The sequence below is a fragment of the Protopterus annectens genome, chromosome 3.part0, assembly GCF_019279795.1.
Source record: "Protopterus annectens isolate FY-2018-M chromosome 3.part0, PAN1.0, whole genome shotgun sequence".
Taxonomy (NCBI): domain Eukaryota; kingdom Metazoa; phylum Chordata; order Ceratodontiformes; family Protopteridae; genus Protopterus; species Protopterus annectens.
In genome coordinates, this window is record NC_056731.1 from 208106012 (window position 1) to 208128962 (window position 22951).

Below are 22951 nucleotides of genomic sequence, written 5' to 3' on the forward strand. Positions count from 1 at the left end.
GGTACGGAAAGTACAAAACAAGAAAGACAGCAGGTGGATGCATGCCTGATAATGGGAGGGGATCCAGGTCTAAAAGTGAATTAAAGGGCAACAGATTAATCAAGGCAGGCAAGTAGATCTCCACAGTAAAGGCCCCACACTTGCAGTACTCATTGCAAAACCCATAATTAAGACACACTGCAGCTGGAATAGCTCATACACACCCACTGACATCAGCAGCATCCATAGCACAATACTATAAAGTGTGAAAGCAACTCACACACATTTGTGTATTCCCATACACTCTGCACCAGTGGTGTATACAGATGGGGAACTTTTATTATGTACATGTTAGGGGCTGCCATAGCTTTGAGCAACCAGCATGTGTTGGCGACTGAAGGTGGTGTGGAGGATGATGCACATGACCACCTCAGGCACCAGAGGAAGAGAAGGAGGAGGAGAGTGTTCAGACCCAGGGTAACCTACCAGGGGTTACATGATCTGGAGATAGTAGAGCATTACAGGGTGGACAGAGACATCCTACAGCAACTTGTGGAGCTGTGCTGGCCATGTCTCAGATCAAAACAAACAGAGAGGAACACATCCCAGTGGATACGAAGGTATGTGTAAGCCTGAGAATACTAGCTACAGGTACCTTTCAAAGACCAACTGGGGATATCATGGGGATCTCACAGGCATTAGCATCCAGGGTACTACACCAGTTCCTGGATGCCATGTTACCACATGCCAATGAGCACATATACTTCCCCCGAACACAGGAGGAGTTGGCCAGCAGTATGCATCTCTTCCACCATGTGGTAGAATACCCGGAGGTACTGGGTGCAATAGACTGCATGCACATACACATCAAGTCACCACCCGGTGAGCAGGGTAGGCGCTACATAAACCGCAAGGAATACCCCTCCATCAACTGCCAGGTCATGTGCAATGCCCAGGGCATTATCGTGGATGTGTGTGCTGGCAGCCCTGGAAGCTATCATGACTCCCACATCTGGCATGTCTCACAGCTGTATCGGTTAATTGCCAGGGGGGACAACCCAAATGGCCACCTGGTGGAGGATGCTGGCTATGCACTGGAACCGTGGATGATGACTCCCATCAGAAATGCACAAACACCCTTGCAGGAATGCCATAATGAGGCACACGCACAAACCAGAATCATCATAGAGCATGTGTTTGGGATGTTGAAATCATGGTTCCGTTGCTTGGACATATCTGGTGGTGCCTTGCAGTACTCTCCAGGCACATGTGCCCACATCTTCATAGTGTGGGCCATGCTACACAATATGGTCCTGCGGAAACAGTTGCAGCAGGGACAGAATGGTGAAGGCACTCACAGCCACCACCATTGCTAAGGGCCCCAAAGGCACAGAGGTACTCAGACCACGAACACCCTGAGCCAGCCCCAGTAGGCAGACGGAGGCATGCCCAGTATGCCCATGCCTTGGCAAAGAGGGAACATATAGCACGCACACTGACAGTGTAGGCACCTAGGGACTGACACCTTTCTCCACCTGCATAAACAGTAAAAATGGATGGCACACATACAAGACTACCTGTAAATTGTCATGTATAGGCAGTCTACTGTGTGTATCCAACATAGGCAGCCCTCAACTATTGCACACACAACTGCCATTGGCACAAGGTAAGTCAACACCTGAACAGTAAATTAAGCTATCAGCATATGCAGATACTGTATGTATAGATTTATAGGTAGGCACTTGGCCAACTGCCAGAGGCCGTTCATAAGCTCAGCCAAAATGTGTCAGCTTTTGCCACCACATTGATTTATAAACTGTCCCTCTGTGGAGCAGAGCCAATGGCGGGATCCCTGGGGTGCATCTACTGTTCCCCATCCACTCTTCAAGGTTTCTCTTCCAGAGTGTTAATGAGGGGTCTGTATATCTGTCTGTATCTTGAGCAGTGTTTTCCCTTAGCATGGGGGCTGTGAAACCCCCCACCACTGTCACTAGTAGTGTAAATTTAGCTGTAGGAAAGGTATACACTGTGGTATCCATGGGTGGGGGAAATGCTTGGGTAGGGGAAATGCTTGGTTGTGGAAACAGTGAATAGCTCATGGTCAGATCTAACCAGTGACTGGTTAACCTCAGCTGTGGTGCACCTGTTGCCCATGTTGGTGATGACCACTTCTAGTAGTTTCCACCCCACGTTAGGGAGGTTACCATCTGATACAGGGCATATGAGGTGATAATTTCCAGGAAGTGGTGGGCCTGGAAGTGAGTACTGGAGTAATGGTATGGTAGTTGACATCGACCAATGCCAGGATGTGCATTAGGACTGTCATGTTCTCCACTGTCTCTAGGTAGGTGGAGTGGAGGTCCTGGGTCATGGAGGGTGATTCGTAGCAGGCCACAGTTTACATTGCAGTTGTGGCTGATGTTAGCTGCACATGGATGATTTCAGAGGTATCATGCTGCCCCACTAACCTGGAGGTGTAGGTATCCCTGATGAATATGGAAACAGCCCCTCCATGTTTGTCAGTTCTTGTTCTGTGGCTGAAATGTGTGGTATGGGTTGTAGTTCAGTAGTGCTGGTGTGCTCTCAGGAGCCTTAAGACAGATTTCAGTTACTGCACAGATGTTGATCCATCCTGAGGAGTGCTGTGAGTGCATGTATGTTGTGATCACAACCCCTGGTGTTGAGTAGCAGAGCACTCATTGAATTTGCTATTGTGCTGTTTATGGAGCTGGTATTCACCTCCGAGACTCTCCTAAATAAGGCACCATGGGGGCACCAATAGCCTTGGCCAGTATTCCAAAGCCTAAGACTGACACATAGGCCGGTATGGTATCATTGCATGCATGTTCCCCATCTGTGCTTGTTTTTCATCTCCCCTGTAGGTAACCTACTGGTAAGCAATAGAAAGCCTTAAACTTATACAAGTCTTCTAGCTTCCAAAATAGGCTTTTGGAATGACTAAGTATCATTGTTCTGTATGTTCTTGCTGTACTTAACTGTTTCCTGTCTACATGGTGATTTCTCACTGTATATTGTGAACTGAAGGTCTGTTTATTCACATATTATGGCTGTGATTGCCTGCACGTTAGAGGTTCACAGATAGCATACTACCTATCTGCCCCAGGGAAATTAGACGTATAGCTACAGTGTGTTGGCTTTCCCCGCACCATTGATGAAGTAACTGACCCTCTGTCAAGCATAGCCAATGAAGCAATTCCAGGCAGAGCTGCTGGAAGCTGTTGAAGACTGGGGTTGTGGACGGTGATAGGGGCACTTAGTGATCTAAAGAGGGCATGTGAATGTCACAATTCAACACCATTCAATTCCCTCAACAGGTCTCGCAGCTATCAAACTGGACAGGCTCCCCCACCCCCTGGCTGTATGGTTCTGGGACACAAGATCCCAGGGGTGTATAGTCTGCTACCCATTCACACAACAAGGTTTCCCTTGAAGTGTGACAGTGATGGGCTATGCCTAATGCAGTTAGGAATGTAATGTATTGTCTCACAGTACATTTGTTATATGTTGTTATTTTAAGAGTACGTAAAGCTCAGTGAGTTTGGGGGTCTCCGCCCTTTGCTTAGCCTAGCTTACACATAGAAATCATCTAAATAGGAAATAAACAGAAGCAACGTTAATGTCAACAGTGTAATGGTTTCAGCATCTGCATAGTATCTATGCATTCGAGGTTACAATGCCGATAAAGGCAGGGATGTTTATCATGTGCAAAAGTATACCTTAACCACAGCTTGCATATATAGGTAGTAATCATCTGTATAATAAACATTCAAAACACCCATATAAACCCATGTGTGCTGGAGAGTACAGTCAACAGAGAATGTAATGTTATGTCAGCACATAGTGAGATGTCACTTCACTGACATGTACATATCCTTAGTAGTTAACGGATGTGGCCATGTTTGTGCGCACAGGTTATACGTTACAAAGATTGTTTAACTGTGTTTAACCGCTGCTATAATGTTACACAAACACTTTTAAACATGCTTACAACTGCTTAAATGAGCCTTATTCTGCAGTAAAAAACATTTGTAAAGCATCACAGGTGTCGAACCCTGGACCACGCACAGTACAGTCATGGGACTTACCACTAAGCCACCTGAGGTGTATAAATGTTTCATGGTCTTGAGACTACACCTTATACCATATGCATTTCACTGTAATGATCACAAATGGGACAGTCACTTTGTGTACATATGTACAGTACATTGTAATGCACTGTAGTTTGTGAACCAACACATTCCAGTCTGCACATGTATTACTGTTACAAACTAATATGAAATATATATATATATATCTATATATATATATATATATATATATATATATATATATATATATATATATATACTTCAGTGATGTCTGCACATATATATATATATATATATATATATACATACATATATATATATATATATATATATATATATATAGATATATATATTAGATACACATATATATACAGATATATATATATATATATATATATATTATACAGTTACATCAATAGCCATATATATGAACATCTATGAACACACTTTGTGACATGGAAGCACTCCAAAGGAATTGGAGCATACACAAAACACATGCAGCTCTGGTATTATAACAAGTAATATTAACCTAATCCACCATAGAAGGGGTGGTTGTTGTGTATGTGAAGATTGGGGTGGGGGAGGAATGATGGGTAAAGCAATCATGCATCAAGGAGGGCCTGGGTCGGATGTCCAATAAGTGAACTGGAGGGGTATACATGGAGTATGGGGACAATATAAAAAGGACACAGAGCAAGAACCTTTCTCATTCATAATACACCCTATCATGTCACATTGCAACACCTAATTTCACAAACATATGAACATTAACATGTATCAGACATATGTACACCAAATGACTATCACATTTGTTTTCAGTAGTGAGGAATGTCTGTACTACAATGTATATTCTAAACACCATAACATTTGTACATATCTCAGATGCCTTAGTGGTAAAGTCAGTGACTGTGGTGTTCATGGTCCCAGGTTCAAGACCTGCAAGGGCTGTTAGGCTATTTTGAGGGCCAGAATAAGGGCTGTTGGATGCAGGTGGATTAAAGGACTCTTAAGCAGTTGTAAGCAGGTTTCCACGGGTTTATGTGATGGTAAGCGGTGCTGAAACTCAGTAAACGTCACACAGACCACAGGCAAACCTGCTTACAACCATGTAAATATGTGTTATTCATACTTTCCCTACCTACTATGAGTAGTAAAATCGTAACACCTTCCAGGAGTAGAACCCGCAACCATGCACTCCATCCTCAGCGTAAGCTAACACTAAGCTACCTGGGATGTACTGATCCTAGTTGTGTATGCAGACAGGTTAAAACACAAAAGGGAGGAATGTGTTGAAATAGGACAACCCGCCATGTACCCAATTAAAGGTGCATGCTCATATATATATATATATATATATATATATATATATATATATATATATAGAGAGAGAGAGAGAGAGAGATGCATAGAGACATGTCGATTTATACAGGTCTACATATATATATATATATATATATATATATATATATATATATATATATATAGATAGATTAAAAACATCTACACATCTATGGAGGTACAGATAAATGTATGCAATAATATATATCTATATACATATATATATATATATATATATATATATATATATATATATATATACATACACATACATACATGTCTGTAGACAGCAACCGAAGTGGCCATATCTTAGTATAACATGGACCATAGCAATCACACATTCCGATCCCCCCCAAACAATATGAACATAACATATGAAGAGTATATGCCAATACACTATTACAAATATGTTCTATGGACACAGTCACCAACATAACTGCAATGACTGCAAATATCCATGACAGAAATACACAGACAGCTTTCATTTTGCAAAACGTTATTACATTCTGATGTATTGCCAAAAGGATTCAAGGACTAACAGTACCTGCATGCTATACAGGAAGCATTTAATAGTGCCTTAATGAATCAGCCTGCATTTACCATAGTATTAGTCCACTAAGGGATAGGTGTTCACATAGGGAAAGAACACGCACACACATATATGCTATGCAGACCCACCAACATCTACCCCACAACCAAAATAATTACATCAATACATACTGTCATACCATAACCAATTATTCAACTACTGTACAACATCTGCTGAAACCTTAACATACCTGGACACAGACACACTGACATGGCCCTATGTGAAATAGTTGCCTTTATACAATTGAACAGCTGCTGATGTAACAGGGTTTGTATGAACTAATCCCATTTCAGGGGGTTGAAAGGTTCGTACACCAGGAAGTGTTACCGAGTACTGATTATCAGCACAATATAATACACAGTAACACCAAACTAAATATGTCTGGTAAGCACACTGTAAACCCCCTAACATTAAATGCATAGCTATGCAGCCTTGAGCTGGTCAAACAACCTGGCCAGACTGAAGCATATGTAGAAGTATAAGGTACAGACAAACCCTGCACAAGTAGCAATGTTCAGAAATATAACAACAGTACTCACATTTAGACCAAATCCTTTAGGCATTACACACAATATATTACTGTTCGTCTCCATACAGCTGTCACAATAGATTCCAAACAACACTTCCACGCTGTCTTCCTCACAAGTAAGGCAAAGGGACAATGCCCAAGTGGAGTACTCAATTATACTCTAATGTAGCCATGGTATTGGCTAAGGCAGTAGCAGCACAGCTGATGTGCACGTAATTAGCTACTTAAGAACACCAACTGGTCATTGGGATAGCACATGTTACTGATCTGTAACTGTAAAAGGTTGCCTTGTCACACATTCAAACCATCTGTATCTACCTGTAGGACAAGACAAAACACTGAAAGACGAACTGAAAACGAGTACTATACTAGTCAATAACACCTCCAATTACTAAGAAGGTATGTATAACATGTAGTATGTCTGTATATGTAGTACCTGTACTGTAAGAATTACAGTGTAATCAATGCATATAGCGGAAATAGCTATCTTGTAGCAATATATTGTTGAGCAGTAGTAATGCTTGCAGTATTCTATGAGTGTACTGCTGTGGGTCACAGGGCAAACTCTGCATACACCACAAGGGATGATATGGGCTTGAAACCCACCAATTCGCTTCCAGCCACTGTCAGTGTCACGATTGGTCCAACAAGTATGTGCTATAACAGGGGATAGTATATGTCGATATATTGTAACAGTCGACATATGTATGGCTGTACAAGTAAGATGAACATGTTAAAGGTGGGCTTACCGTGGACATATGGTGTGCATTGTGGGATACAGTGCCAATAACTGTATAATTTACAGTATTATAGGCAGATCCGTATTCTATTCTACATAGCAGTTCTGTTATGTTATGCAAACAGTAGTTATGTCTATTGGCAATTACAACACTCAATGACAGGATACATATCATTTATATTCAGCTGACAGTTTAGCAGCATGATAGCAAAGATAATTGGAAGAGCCAGGTAACTATCCATGCACATAACACATGTAATAGCCACCTTTCTAGTATTGTTTGCAAGCAATAACAGCTGTGCATGTGTACATGTTATGCAAATGTGTAGTGACCCTTGTTACAGGGCTGGACCTCTCTAGTATCGTTTGCAAGCAATAACAGCTGTGCATGTGTATATGTTATGCAAATGTGTAGTGACCCTTGTTACAGGGCTGGGACAAATGGCTATATGCACATCTACATAGAGTGGATATTGAGAGTACAGACACACTGGTTGAACTACCAGGTTTGTGTAGCCCAACCTCTCATTGTCAACCTAACAGCCACTTGCACATACTGTATATAAGGTAGTGCACAGCACTGGTAATGAAACAGGTTGCATATCATCTTTAACTCCAGTGTAACATCTACAGTAGGAGTGTAAGATGTAGGAGACAGCTGCCCATGTGTAATAGCTACTTCACAGATAATGGCTCACACTATCTGATTATATCCTGATCATGTTGATAGTGGCATCACAGTCTATTGATACATGACTCTGTTTGGAGAGTGGGTGTCTGTGCCCAACAGAGCTCATAGTCCTGGGAGATATGTGAGTATCTATCCAGAGAAGGAAACAGACCTGTAGACACTTGCATCATCTGTAATAAACTAACAGGATGTGATGTGCTCCTCAGAGGAGGATTACTGCTAAAGGTCGCTACAATGTTTCTGTAATAGCCAGTGTTGTAACGTCCATAACACAAATATTTACATGTGAGCATCACTGTCTAAAATATCTTCATAAGCAATACATAAACTAAATACAGTACTTGGTACTTGTAGTATTGAATGCTCATACAGGCATGTCCACTAGTCAGCTACTGATGTTTACTAATGTCAGCTTTGTGTATGTGGCCATCCTGGAGGAATGTAATCTCTATGCCATGTACACTGCGAAACCCACCTAACACCACACCCTACACATTGTTTGGGATGCAGCTACAGGGGTAAGCTGGAAGGCAGCCCAGTCTACAGCCATGACTGGACTGGACAGTCATGAGGTGTAGGTTAACACATGCAGCTCATCGACACAACCAACACATACCCTTACACAGTAAGGACACCCACACACACTACCAGAAATCACACACATTCACAGACGCTTCTAAGTATCTAGCCAAACAAGTGCCCCCCCCCCCCCCAAGCAGGAAGAAACAGACACCGAAATACACAAACTGTATGACATAGTTTGCATAATTGTGCCACACCTTAGAACACGTGAATGGAAACATGCCCAACAGTACTCATTTGTGAATGCAAACTCTAACACTATGTTACACACCAACCTATACGAGGGCATACATACTGTCAGCTGCCTGTCTGCCATGATTAGCCACATACCCATACACTCAGACCACCTTTTGAACTATACACATGGCTCTGGCATTTTCCATGTTGTTGTGTAGGACCTGTGATGCAGTAGCCTGGACTGCATGGAAACACATGTAGGAACTGTCAGGTCTTGTAGCCCATGCAGGTATGTCCCAAGGCCTGGGCAGCATTCTGCCATTGGCCAGAATGATACTGCAGTACAGGGGCAAAAGGATTGTATTCCACAATTGTTTAGTGTAGTGGTGCAAGTCAAAGGGTATCCAGTATCTGTCGTCCTGGGATAACATGGTTGACAGACCATGATGCTTTACCAGACAGGGTCTGCACCTGTCAACCCTGGGAATCTGGATACTGCCTAGGGCTCAAGCTTCCCCTATAGTGCCTTCATCATGCATGGTTCAAGTGAAGGTCCACTGCTATTACAGGGACTGCCAAGCAATAAACTGCGGGTCTCACTACACAATGATACATATCAGAAACACTATACGGACACACATATGTCAATCCCTAACATGGAGAACATATCTGTGCAGTGGGTGAGACATGTTTCAATGCTCCAGAGAGTACACCTGTATGACCATGTTATAACACATACCTCACTTCTTGCCCATTATCCTTTATTGGAACACACGGGCCACAGGTGTGTCCATATTCCTGAAGGATATGTACACCCCCACACTAGTTGCACTTGCATAACTTCAGATGCATTATGGTGAGCAACTACCTTTGTACTAAGTGGAATTCAAAATGTACCTTGAGACAGATCCCCCACCAGGCTGTGGACTTCCCAACTGCCATAATGTGCTGTAATGGGGAACCCTGGGATTCAAGAACCTTGGCACAAGGACAGTTTTAGCCTTGCGCCGAGCGTCCTCACTACAGATGGTGCAGCAGTGCCATATGAATATGTATAAGGGCGTGCCGCCGAACCCTCAAGATGCATAGGAAACGTGTGCGAGTGTAGGGGGTATGTACAAGTGCTCTATGGAGGCGTAAACATGCTTCGACACTTGCAAAACCTACTATGCCCCTAATAGTAAGTCAGTAAGTCAGTGTCCGTGGATACCAAAATGTATGCTAAGCATATAAGAGTGTCCACGAACAGTGAAATAAAATCAAAGTAGTAAACTCACAAGCATGTAGTGGAATGTAGAGCCCTGTCCCTAGAACTGTCACAATTAGATTCCCTGTCCCCGTGTCCCTATTATACATTCGAATTGCAGCAATAGCGAAGGTGTAAGCAAAGCACAGCATGTCTGCGAGTTGCCGCCCTCCGCCGAGTGCAGCTTAAACATCATATTCATTCAAATAGAGAAAAACAAGTGGAATCAACGTAAGTGTCAATAGTGTAGTGTTTAGAGCATCCACCTATCAAACAGGCAGTGACGGTTCAAGCCCAACAACAGCACATATCATTTCCCATGTGGAATGAATGTCGTTTTGCCGTAAAACCGACATAAGAGTATCGCATGAGATATTTAACTTAAATATAATTCAAGCAAAGTGGCACTGTTATAATGAATAAGGTACTAGTAAGGAGGTTTAAGTGCAAATAAGCAGCAGTAAACACATATAAGTACCAGTAAGCAAGTCTGAGTGCACTTGCATGGGTCTAAGCAGGGCCCAGCATAGGAAATGTATATAAGTATATACAGATATATAATATATATACACACATATATATATATATATATATATATATATATATATATATATATATATCCATCTATGAAGAAAGAACGATGTAACAATAAAGCATGCAAAAGGAATTGGAAGGGAATCAACAATAACCCCAGTATTATATAGCGCTGTCAGCGTATGTCATATCCAGCTGGGCAGGAGTGAGCAAAGCATTGCTTCTCACACCACAGGCAGGATTTTACCAGTGGGAGTAACATTGTTGATTTGCTAAGTCTACTATACACACAGAGGGTAGTCCCAGGTGGGACTATCCAAAAATAGATAGACTATTTGGCCTTCCGACCATTTCATAAGCAAGGGCAGGTATGTTCAAGGACTAAATGGTGGAAGAGCCTGAGAATACATGGGGTGGGACAACATATGTGGAGGGCCCCTAATGCTCTGTAGAGGGCAATGTATGGAGGTGTGTCATGGCTGCGATAACAAGTGGACAAAGGAAGGTATGCGTGTATTTTGAACACGAGTGGGGTGGAGGACCTATGGGTATGAAATTATGGAGCACCATAACTCTAGGCTTGGTGCTTGAGAGACACCCACCTCCACAATCCAGCTAAAGCTTGTGGATGGAGGTCTGCAGGTGTCCCCAGGTTGGCCAGTAGCTCCTTGGTACGAGTGAGTGGGGGCTGGTTGAGTGGCTCCCCACCTGTTGCACCCTGTTCCCTGGCGATTGCATTAGCACGCTGTTTCGCCCATCTCATCAGGTCAGTGCAGTGTCAGAGCACCTGCAGATAGGTGAGATTGCGACCACCAACATTATTTACCCTCCTGCAGAGTTCCTCCCACAGGGCATCTTGCTGCTGTGCATCCTGTGGCACATGGCTGAAGAGCAATGTGTAGTAGTCCAGGAGGTATGGGATGAGGACCTCATCCTCCAAGCGGCTGTACAGTGGCAGTCTGCTATGTGGCATACCTGGAAGACATAACGACGGAGACAGGTCACAGTAACTCATAGAGAAGTACAGAGTACAGCTGAACATACATGTGTATCACATTTATTAAGATTACAAATACGTCTTTGTAGATCTACATGACAGTAACACCACTGACATGTATAAGTCACACACATTTGACACCTACTGGTGATATGATGTTATCGCCATATATGTGTGTGTCATGTGATGACATTGCTCATACACCATGTGGGTGTTGTCTTGATGTGGGCATGTCTGTTTGTCTGTAGTGGTGTCTTTACCTATCAGCACATGCCTGGATGTGTTCACATTAATGCAATCAACCTTAATTCTGTGTATATGCCACATATATAGTTATACATAGCCATTAGGGACATGACCTGTGACCCTACAGACTTGTAAGCATGTATGTGTTTTGCCATATACATCTACATGGCACTGTACAGCTGTGTAACATCCTGCCATGTATTGCCTGTGTTGCACATGTGTAACACATGGGACAATAGCTAGCCTGATGGTATTTGCAGGGTTGGATATCAACTATGGCATGTATGGTCATAGTGATCTAGTAGGCTATATGCCCTGGGCCATTTATGAGCCTAGGCAGACAGGTTACCTAGCTGTAGGCAACAGACAGGTAAGTTTCAGTGGCCAGTTCAAGCAGTGCCACAGAACCAATACACATGGTTACTGATATATTTGGCATGCGGTCATCACACCATGTCACAGAGAAGGGTGATGTGCAGCTTCACTGGACAGGGATGCATAGTATGGCAAGAGTAAGTTAAGTGTATGGGACAGGGATCTGTCAGGCATGTTGTAATCCTTGTACTAGAAAGGTGGACGTCCATGACGTATGTGTTTATTTGGGATCAGGATGTGTTAAGTGTAGCATGTCCAACACATCTGGGTTGGACATGGCTTTATTCAGGGTAGGCTGCATGCTACATAGTGCAGTTATAGATTGTGAAGGGCAGTGTAGGCCATCTACACATGGGCAATAACCCTTAAAGGAAATATGTAATCTATTATGGGTCACATGGGTGTTGAGTATGGCTGAGCAGTTATCTCTATATTCCTGGATGGCACCCTGTCAAGATTAGGGGTACAACATATGACTACCTGTCTTTTGTGGTGACATAACTATCCAAGGGAAGTACTGTCCAGCTGCATCCCATACACACAGTTGCCATTATGTTGACCGTTGCCTAGATGGTAGTTAATGGGTACAGGATTTGTAACATAGGGGATGACAATGCAATACTTAGCTGTAAGATTGTGGCCATACATCACACAACACACATCTGACACACTGAGGCCCTTCTGTATGTTGAACGCAGCACACAGTGAGTCAACTATTCCTCCTAGTTCATAGTCATTTGCAGACATCAATAGGCTGATGCTTTCTCTGTTAGTCTATGTGGTATAGATCACAAAGAGGGGGAGCACCAGGAATGACCCCTGAATTACCATGGCTGGCACTGGTTTGATGTGCGTGTATTCATCAGACACATTCTGTAGTGTGGGTTCTGCTAGCAGCCCAGTTGCCAACCACTCCTGTGACATAGGAATATACACCTAGCATACTGAGTGTAACTGGAACACAGTATGGGTGATGGTGTCCTACGACCTGGCAATGGTCATGATATGCAGTGTAAATCAACCATACTGTCATCTACATCTGTACTGAGTACGTCAATTACATTGACCACTCTACATGGCCGTACAGACCAGACTCAGCAGGGTAGGTGTGCACTATGTCCCATTATCAATGGTGTCTCCCTCTTTGTGGGGTGTGTTAACTGTTGCTGTGCACCATTTGGTGTGTACACAGCCTGACATGGAGCTATGATTGAAAATGATGTGTATGTGGATAGCGGAATGTTCTTACATTTTTGTAGGATACACCCTGGGATGATGACAGGTCCCATGAAAGCTGTATGCATGGCATTAGAAAGTGCAGCTTGTACCTGCATAGTCGTTAGTGCAGGCGCCCTGTAGTGTACATGCATATATTACTAAGTGTACCTGTTTGGGGTGGGGGGGGTGGGAGTGGTTTTAGGTTCTCCGAGACCCTATCTGAATGAAAAGGTGCTATTTCTGTAGGTGCAGTACTTCCCATGACATAGTGCTGTGCAGCACGGCAGGTCTAGTCATTGCCATTACGATTAACAACACAGTTGTAGAATGCTCTGTGCTTAGCCTCATAATATGTGGCTGATTGGTTTCACAGTAGCTTTGCGTGGTTTTATATAGTGTATCTGCATCTTACTGAGGCTGACCAGGGATCACCTACACTCATGTGTGTTCACTCATGCAACAGTTACTACCTTCTGTGATACAGTATAAAGCATGGCACTACCGGTTTGCCTACTTGTTTGTGTTGGGTTGACTCCTGGTTCTGTTTCAATGGCACAATCACTGCACATATGTGTCTGCTTAAGGTTCATTTGTGTAGGATTCAGCATTTGCACATGCATTGTCCATCTGCATGGGTGCCATGGCACTCACCACTCTGCTCATAGGAAACATAACATTGGCATTGGAGACTAACTGTGTGTAGCATACTGTTAGCCCTGTTTATGTGATAACTGTGATCCAGGTCAGTGGGGTCAATGGAATCCAACATGCATTGAGTGCAGGTGTTGGTACATGAGGAGTCTTCCCAGTTCTTAATGGAATAGCTGAGATTAGCCAATATTATGGTTCTGTCTCAGACCTAATCTTCCCCATTACAGCACAGTATGACAGATGGGAAGTCCGTGGCCTGGTGGGTGATCTGTCTCAAGGTGCATTTTGAATTCCACTGTGGCACAAAGGTAGATGCTCAGCATAATGCATCTGATGTTATGTAAGTGCAATTAGCGTGGGGGTGTACATATCCTTCAGGAATATGTACACACCTGTGGCCCGTGTGTTCCAATAAAGGATAATTGGCAAAAGATGAGGTATGTGTTATAACATGGTCATGCAGGTGTGCTCTCTGGAGCATTAAAACATGTCTCAGCCACTGCACAGATATGTTCTCCATGTTAGGGATTGACATACGTGTGTACGTATAGTGTTTCTGACATGTATCATTGTGTAGCGAGACCCGCAGTTTATTGCTTGGCTGTCCCTGTAACAGCAGTGGATCCTCACCTGAACTGTGCATGATGAAGGCACTATAGGGGAAGCATGAGCCCTAGGATGCATCCAGATTCTCAGGGGTAACAGGTGCAGGCCCTGTCTGGCAAAGCATCATGGTCCGTCAACCATGTTATCCCACGATGACAGATACTGGATACCCTGTGACATGCACCACTACACTAGATAATTGTGGAATACAATCCTTTTGTCCCTGTACTGCAGTATCATTCTGGCCAATGGCAGAATGCTACCCAGGCCTTGGGACATACCTGCATGGGCTACAAGACCTGACAGTTCCTACATGTGTTTCCATGCAGTCCAGGCTACTGCATCACAGGTCCTGCACAACAACAATGAATATGCCAGAGCCATGTGTATAGATCAAAAGGTATTCTGAGTGTATGAGTATGTGGCTAATCATGGCAAACAGGCAGCTGACAGTATGTATGCCCTCGTATAGGTCGGTAAGTGACATAGTGCTAGAGTTTGCATTCACAAATGAGTACTATTGGGCATGTTTCCAGTCATGTGTTCAGAGGTGTGGCACAATTACGCAAACTATGTCATACAGTTTGCGTATTTTGGTGTCTGTCTCTTCCTGCTTGGAGGGTCACTTGTTTGGCCAGATACTTAGATGCATCTGTGAATGTGTGTGATTTCCGGTAATGTGTATGGGTGTCCTTACTGTGTTCTGGTAAGGGTATGTGTTGGTTGTGTTGAGGAGCTGCATATGTTAACCTAAACCTCATGACTGTCCAGTCCAGTCATGGCTGTAGACTGGGCTGCCTTCCAGCTTACCCCTGTAGCTGCATCCCAGACAATGTGTGGGGCATGGTGTTAGATCGGTCTGGCAGTGTAAATGGCATAGAGATTACATTCCCCCAGGATGGCCACATACACAAAGTTGACATTAGGAAACACCAGTAGCTGACTAGTGGACATGCCTATATGAGCAGTCAGTACTACAAGTACCAAGTACTGTATTTAGTTTACGTATTCCCTATGAAGATGTTTTAGACAGTGATGCTCACATGTAAATATTTGTGTTATGGCCGTGACAACACTGGCTATTATGGAAACATTGTAGCTACCTTTAGCAGCAATCCTCCTCTGAGGAGCATATCACATCCTGTTAGTTGATTACAGATGATGCAAGTGTCTACAGGTCTGTTTCCTTCTTTGGGTATATACTCACATATCCACCAGGACCATGAGTTCTTTTGGGCACAGACACCCACTCCCCAAACAGAGTCATGTATCAATAGGCTCTGATGCCACTATCAACATGATCGGGATATAATCAGATAGTGTGAGTCATCACCTATGATGCGGCTATTACACATGGGCAGCTGTCTCCTACATCTTACACTCCTACTGCAGATGTTACACTGGAGTTAAAGATGATATGCAACCTGTTTCAATACCAGTGCTGTGCACTACCTTACATACAGTATGTGCAGGTGGCTGTTAGGCTGGCAATGAGAAGTTGGGCTACACAAACCTGGTAGTTCAACCAGTGTGTCTGTCCTCTCAATATCCACTCTATGAAGGTGTGCACATAGCCATTTGGCCAAGCCCTGTAACAAGGGTCACTACACATTTCCATAACATGTACACATGCACAGCTGTTATTGCTTGAAATCGATATTAGAGAGGTGGATATTACATGTGTTATGTGCATGGATAGTTACCTGGCTCTTCCAATTATCTTTGGTATCATGCTGCTAACCTGTCAGATGAATACTAATGCTATGTATCCTGTCAATGAGTATTGTAATTGCCAATAGATATAACTACTGTTTGCATAACATAACAGAACCGCTATGTAGAATAGAATGCAGATCTGCCTAGAATACTGTTCATTACACAGTTATAAGCACAATATCCCACAATGCACACCATATTTGCATGGTAAACCCACCTTTAACATGTTCATCTTACTTATACACCCATACATATGTCGACTGTGACAATATATCGACATATACTATCCCTTGTTATAGCACATACTTGTTTGACCAATCCTGACACTGACAGTGGCTGGAAGCGAATTGATGGGTTCCAAGCCCATATCATCCCTTGTGGTGTATGTGGAGTGTGCTATGTGACCTACAGCAGTACACACATAGAATTCTACAAGCATTACTATTGCTCAACAATACATCACTACAAGATAGCTATTTCCACTATATGCATTGATTACACTGTAATTCTTACAGTACAGATACTACATACACAGACATACTACATGTTATACATACCGTCTTAGTAATCAGAGGTGTTATTAACTAGTGTAATACTCATTTTGGTTCGTCTTTCAGTGTATTGTACTGTCCTACAGGTAAATACAGATGATTTGAATGTGTGACAAGGCAACCGTTTGTAATTACAGATCAGTAACACGTGCAATCCCGATGGCCAGTTGGTGTTTCTAAGTAGCTAATTACATGCACATCAGCTGCGCTGCTACTGCCTTAGCCAATACCATGGCTACAGTGGAGTATAATTGAGTACTCCACTTGGGCATTGTCCCTTTTCCTTACATGTGAGGAAGACAGTGTGGAAGTTTTGTTTGGAATCTATTGCAACAGCTGTATGGAGATGAACAGTAATATATTGTGTGCAATGCCTAGAGGAGTTGGTCTAAATGTGAGTACTGCTGTTATATTTCTGAACATTGCTACTTGTGCAGGGTTTGTCTGTACCTAATACTTCTGCATATGTGTTAGTCTGGCCAGGTTATTTGACCAGCTCAAGGCTGCATAGCTATACATATAATGTTAGGGGGGTTACAGTGTGCTTACCAGATATATTTAGTTTGGTGTTACTGTGTATCATACTGTGCTAATAATCAGTACTCGGTAAAACTTCCTGGTGTACAAACCTTTCATCCCTCTGAAACGGGATTAGTTCATGCAAACCATGCTACATCAGCAGCTGTTCAATTGTATAACAGCAACTATTTCACATAGGGCCATGTTAGTGTGTCTGTGTCCAGGTATGTTAAGGTTTCAGCAGATGTTGTACAGTAGTTGCATAATTGGCTATAGTATGACAGTATGTATTGATGTAATTATTTCGGTTGTGGGGTAGATGTTGGTGGGTGTACATAGCACATGCAGGTGTGTAGGAACCCCTTTTATACAACATCTATATGTGTGTGGGTGTTCTTTCCCTATGTGAACACATATCCCTTAGTGGACTAATTCTATGTTAATTGCAGGCTGATTCATTAAGGCACTATTAAATGCTTCCTGTATAGCATGCAGGTGCTGTCAGTCCTTGAATCCTTTTGGCAATACATCGGAATGTAATAAAGATTTGCAAAATGAAAGCTGTCTGTGTAATTCTGTCATGGATATTTGCAGTCAATGCAGTCGTGTTGGTGACTGTGTCCATAGAACATATTTGTAATAGTGTATTGGCATATACTCTTCATATGTTATGTTCATATTGTGGGGGGGGGGCAGAATGTGTGATTGCTATGGTCCATGTTATACTCAGATATGACCACTTCGGATGCTGTGTACAGACATGTATGTATGTATGTATGTATGTATGTGTATATATATATATATATATATATATATATACATGTGTGTGTGTGTGTGTGCGTCTGTATATGTATATATATATATATATATATATATATATATATATATATATGTGTGTGTATATGTATATAGATATATACATTATTGCATATGTTTATCTGTACCTCCATAGATGTGTAGATTTCTTAACCTATCTATATGTCTACATATATATGTAGACCTGTATATATCGACATATCTCTATGTATCTCTCTCTCTCTCTCTATAGATATATATATATATATATATATATATATATATATATATATATATATATATCAGCATAAACCTTTAATTGGGCACATGACGGGTTGTCCTATTTCAACACATTCCTCCCTTTTGTGTTTTAACCTGTCTGCATACACAACTTGGATAGGTACATCCCAGGTAGCTTAGTGTTAGGTTACTCTGAGGATGGAGTACATGGTTGCAGGTTCTACTCCTGGAAGGTGTTATTATTTTACCTTTCAGAGTAGACACTGGTAGGGAAAGTATGAATAATACACATTTACACAGTTATGAGCAGGTTTGCCCGTGGTCTGTGTGACGTTAACTAAAGGTCAAACATATGAAATGCTTCTCCGTTTACCGTGTTACAGCGCCGCTTACATGTGGAAACCCTCTAAAAACTGCTTAACAGTGCTTTAATCCACCTGCATCCAAAAGCCCTTATTCTGGCCCCAAAATAACCTAACAGCCCTTGCAGGTCTTGAACCCAGGGCTATTTCCTATTTAGATGATTTCTATGTGTAAGCTAGGCTAAGCAAAGGGCGGGAGCCCCCAAACTCACTGAGCTTCACATACTCTTGACATAACAACATATAACAAATGTACTGTGAGACAATACATTACATTCCTACCTACATTAGGCATAGCCCCTCACTGACACACTTCAAGGGAAACCTTGTTGTGTGAATGGGTAACAGACTATACACCCCTGGGATCATGTGTCCCAGAACCATACAGCTAGGGGGTGGGGGAGCCTGTCCAGTTTGATAGCTGCAGGACCTGTTGGGGGAATTGAATGGTGTTGAATTGCCACATTAACATGCCCTCCTTAGATCACTAAGTGCCACTATCACCCTCCACAACCGCAGTCTCCAACAGCTTCCAGCAACTCTGCCTGGAATTGCTTCATTGGCTATGCTTGACAGAGGCTCAATTATTTCATCAATGGTGCGGGGAAGGCCAACACACTGTTGCTATGCTTCTAATTGCCCTTGGGCAGATAGATAGTAGGCTATCTGTGAACCTCTAATGTGCAGGCCATCACAGCCATAATATCTGAATAAATAGACCTTCAGATCACAATATACAGTGTGAACTCACCATGTAGTCAGGAAACAGTTGAGTACAGCAAGAACATACAGAACAATGATACTTAGTCACTCCAAAAGCCTATCTTGGAAGCTAGAAGACTTGTATAAGTTTAAGGCTTTTTATTGCTTACCAGTAGGTCACCTACAGGGGAGATGAAAAACAAGCACAGATGGGGGAACATGCATGCAGTGATACCATACCGGCCTATGTGTCAGCCTTATGCTTTGGAATACTGGGCGAGGCTATTGGCACCCCCATGGTGCCTTATTTAGGAGAGTCCTGAAGGTGAATACCAGCTCCATAAACAGCACAATAGCAGTTTCAATGAGGTTTATGCTACTCAACACCAGGGGTTGTGATCACAACATGCATGCACTTACAGCACTTCTCAGGATGGACAACATCAACATCTGTGCATTAACTGAAATCTGTCTTAAGGCTCCTGAGAGCACACCAGCACTGCCAGACTACAACCCATACCACACATTTCAGCCACAGAACATGGACTGAGAGACATGGAGGGGCTGTATCCATATTCATCAGGGATACCTACACCTCCAGGTTAGTGGGGCAGCATGATATCTCTGTGATCATCCATGTGCAGCTAACATCAGCCACAACTGCAATATGGAGTGTGGCCTGCTATGGATCACACTCCAAGACCCAGGACCTCCACTCCACCTACCTGGAGACAGTGGAGAACATGACAGTCCTAATGCACACCCTGGCATTGGCCAATATCAACTGCCATACCATTAACTGGGAAATGTACTCCGGTACTCACTTCCAGGACCAGCGCTTCCTGGACTGTATCACCTCATATGCCTTGTATCAGGTGTTAACCTCCCTAATGTGGGGTGGAAACTACTAGATATGGTCATCACCAACATGGGCAACAGGTGCACCACAGTGGAGGTTAACCGGTCACTGGTTAGATCTGACCATGAACTATTCACTGTTTCCACACCCTAGCATCTCCCAAACCCATGGATACCACAGTGTATACCTTTCCTACAGCTAAATTTACACTACTAGTGACAGGGGTGGGGGGTTTCACAGCCCCCACACTAAGGGGAAACACTGCTCAAGATACAGACAGATTTACAAATGCAGTCTATAAGCACCTACATGGATGTATGGATCGTGCCATCGCTGGTAAACCAAGACTCACTCCTCCTAGACAAGGACACCAGTCTCGTGGACCTCTGCAGTAAACAGGCTATACTATAGATGTAGGATGGTTTACAGACACACAGCAAATCCCACGAAGGGAAGACATCCATGACCACTATTAGTATGATACGTAGGTCCCACATGAGATCATCTAAGGCTAACATCAGCAGTCGAATACACAAGAATTCGAAAAATAACCACAAAGCCTTCTTTGGCCATGTCAAGGATCTACGTGGTGACACACAGATTTGCACTGTGCTGGTGAAATATAGCACAAAATATGCTGACCTTACTGATATTGCCAACATCCTTGCAGATACATTCGGTGCATATTTCACCCCCTAAAGAGCCCACAACACTATCCGAAAGGTACAGTATCCCAACCATCAGACACCCAGGTGGAAATGGCCCTCTGTAACAACAGAACACAGCGTCAGTGGAGGCAGATTTTGACCCAGGCTGCATCTTGCAAACTGTACAAGACAACCTGCCCCACCCCTAATTAAGCATTACTACCTTAGCCTCTCCACAGGCTATATGCCCATACAATGGCACGTGGCAATGGTTATTCCACTCCATCATGGAGAAATCACAACTGACCATGGTAACTACCACCCCATAAGCCTGACTAGCCTGGTCTGCAATGGTATGGTTCGCATCCTCATGGCACTCATTAACAATGACATTGGTAACCTTTGAACATGTAACCCAACCCAGGTCAGCTTGGTTGAGTGCAGTTCATGCCTACTGAACCTATTTGATGTCTTACATACAGTCACCAAGACGTTAGATGACAGGGGAGGTGGTTCACACATACTATCTGGACCTCACCAAGGCTTTTGACACCATGTCCCACTCAGATATTATTGATAAACACACCAGCCTGTACATTCACCCATACATCACAGGTTGGGTTGCCAACGGGCTTACACACAGAACCCACATGGTACGACTAGCGGTCTCCAGATCCAACTCTTGATCAGTTACGACTGGTGTCCCACATGACTCAGTCATGGGAGCCCTACTGTTTGGCTTATACATTTCAGATGTACAGGCAAACACAGGTGAACTATGGCAGACCATGTTTGGCAATGACTGCAAACTAGGAGCCATGATTGATAGTCCAACTGACATGGACATCCCTCAGGGGGCCTCACAGAGAACATCACTGGGTGCCAACGACACGGCCTCCAGCCAGGTGCCACTAACTGCATGGTCATTCCATTGTGGAATTGGTACCCACATATTAACACATGAGCGGCAGCCACTTTAATACAGACGAGGTAATGGGGTATCTGGGGACTAAGGTAGATAGTGATCTCACCTGTGACAATCAAATCTCCGCAGTAGTTAGGACATCCTTCTATGTATGCCATCTGTCTACTAAAGGATTCCCATCTAGACATACTTGGGTTATAGTGCCCCTTTACTTATCACTCATCAGTCCCATCATTCCCATCATAGGGTGTAATAACCCATGTGGGATGTACCTCAGAGGACACGTCCAACAGCTGGGGGGTCCACGGATGTACCTCACCAAGGAGAATACTGGCCTCCAACATATGGCCTATGCAGCTGGACTGAATAAACTTCTGCTTTACTCAGTGGCATCTTGTTTACCCAGAGATGATCTCCACTGACCAACACAGCCATGTCAAACTCAGGCTTGATGGATATGCTCCACCTATGGGAATCCATGTCACAGTGAGCCACACAATGTAGTGAGCTGACCTTGCCACAACAATAACTGGGAGATGCTGGAGTGACAGCTTCCTGTCACAGAAACTCCCCATACTTTGGAACAACATCCCTAACTACATTATACAAACCCCTCACTAACACTCTGCAAGAGAAACCATAAGGGTGGATGGGGAACAGTAGATGCCCCCCAGAGATCCCGCCATTGGCTCTACTCCACAGAGGGACAGTTAATGAATCAATGGGGTGGCAAAAGCTGACACATTTTGGCTGGCATTATGAATAGCCTCTGGCAGTTGGCCATGTACCTACCTATGAATCTATACATACAGTATCTGCATATGCTGATAGCTTAATTTACTGTTCAGGTTTTGACTTACCTTGTGCCAATGGCTGCTGAGTGTGCAATAGTTGAGGGCTGACTTTGTTGGATGCACACAGTAAACTGCCTATACATGACAATTTACAGGTAGTCTTGTGTTTGTGCCATCCATTTTTACTGTGTGTGCAGGTGGAGAAAGGTGTCAGTCCCTAGGTGCCTACACTGTC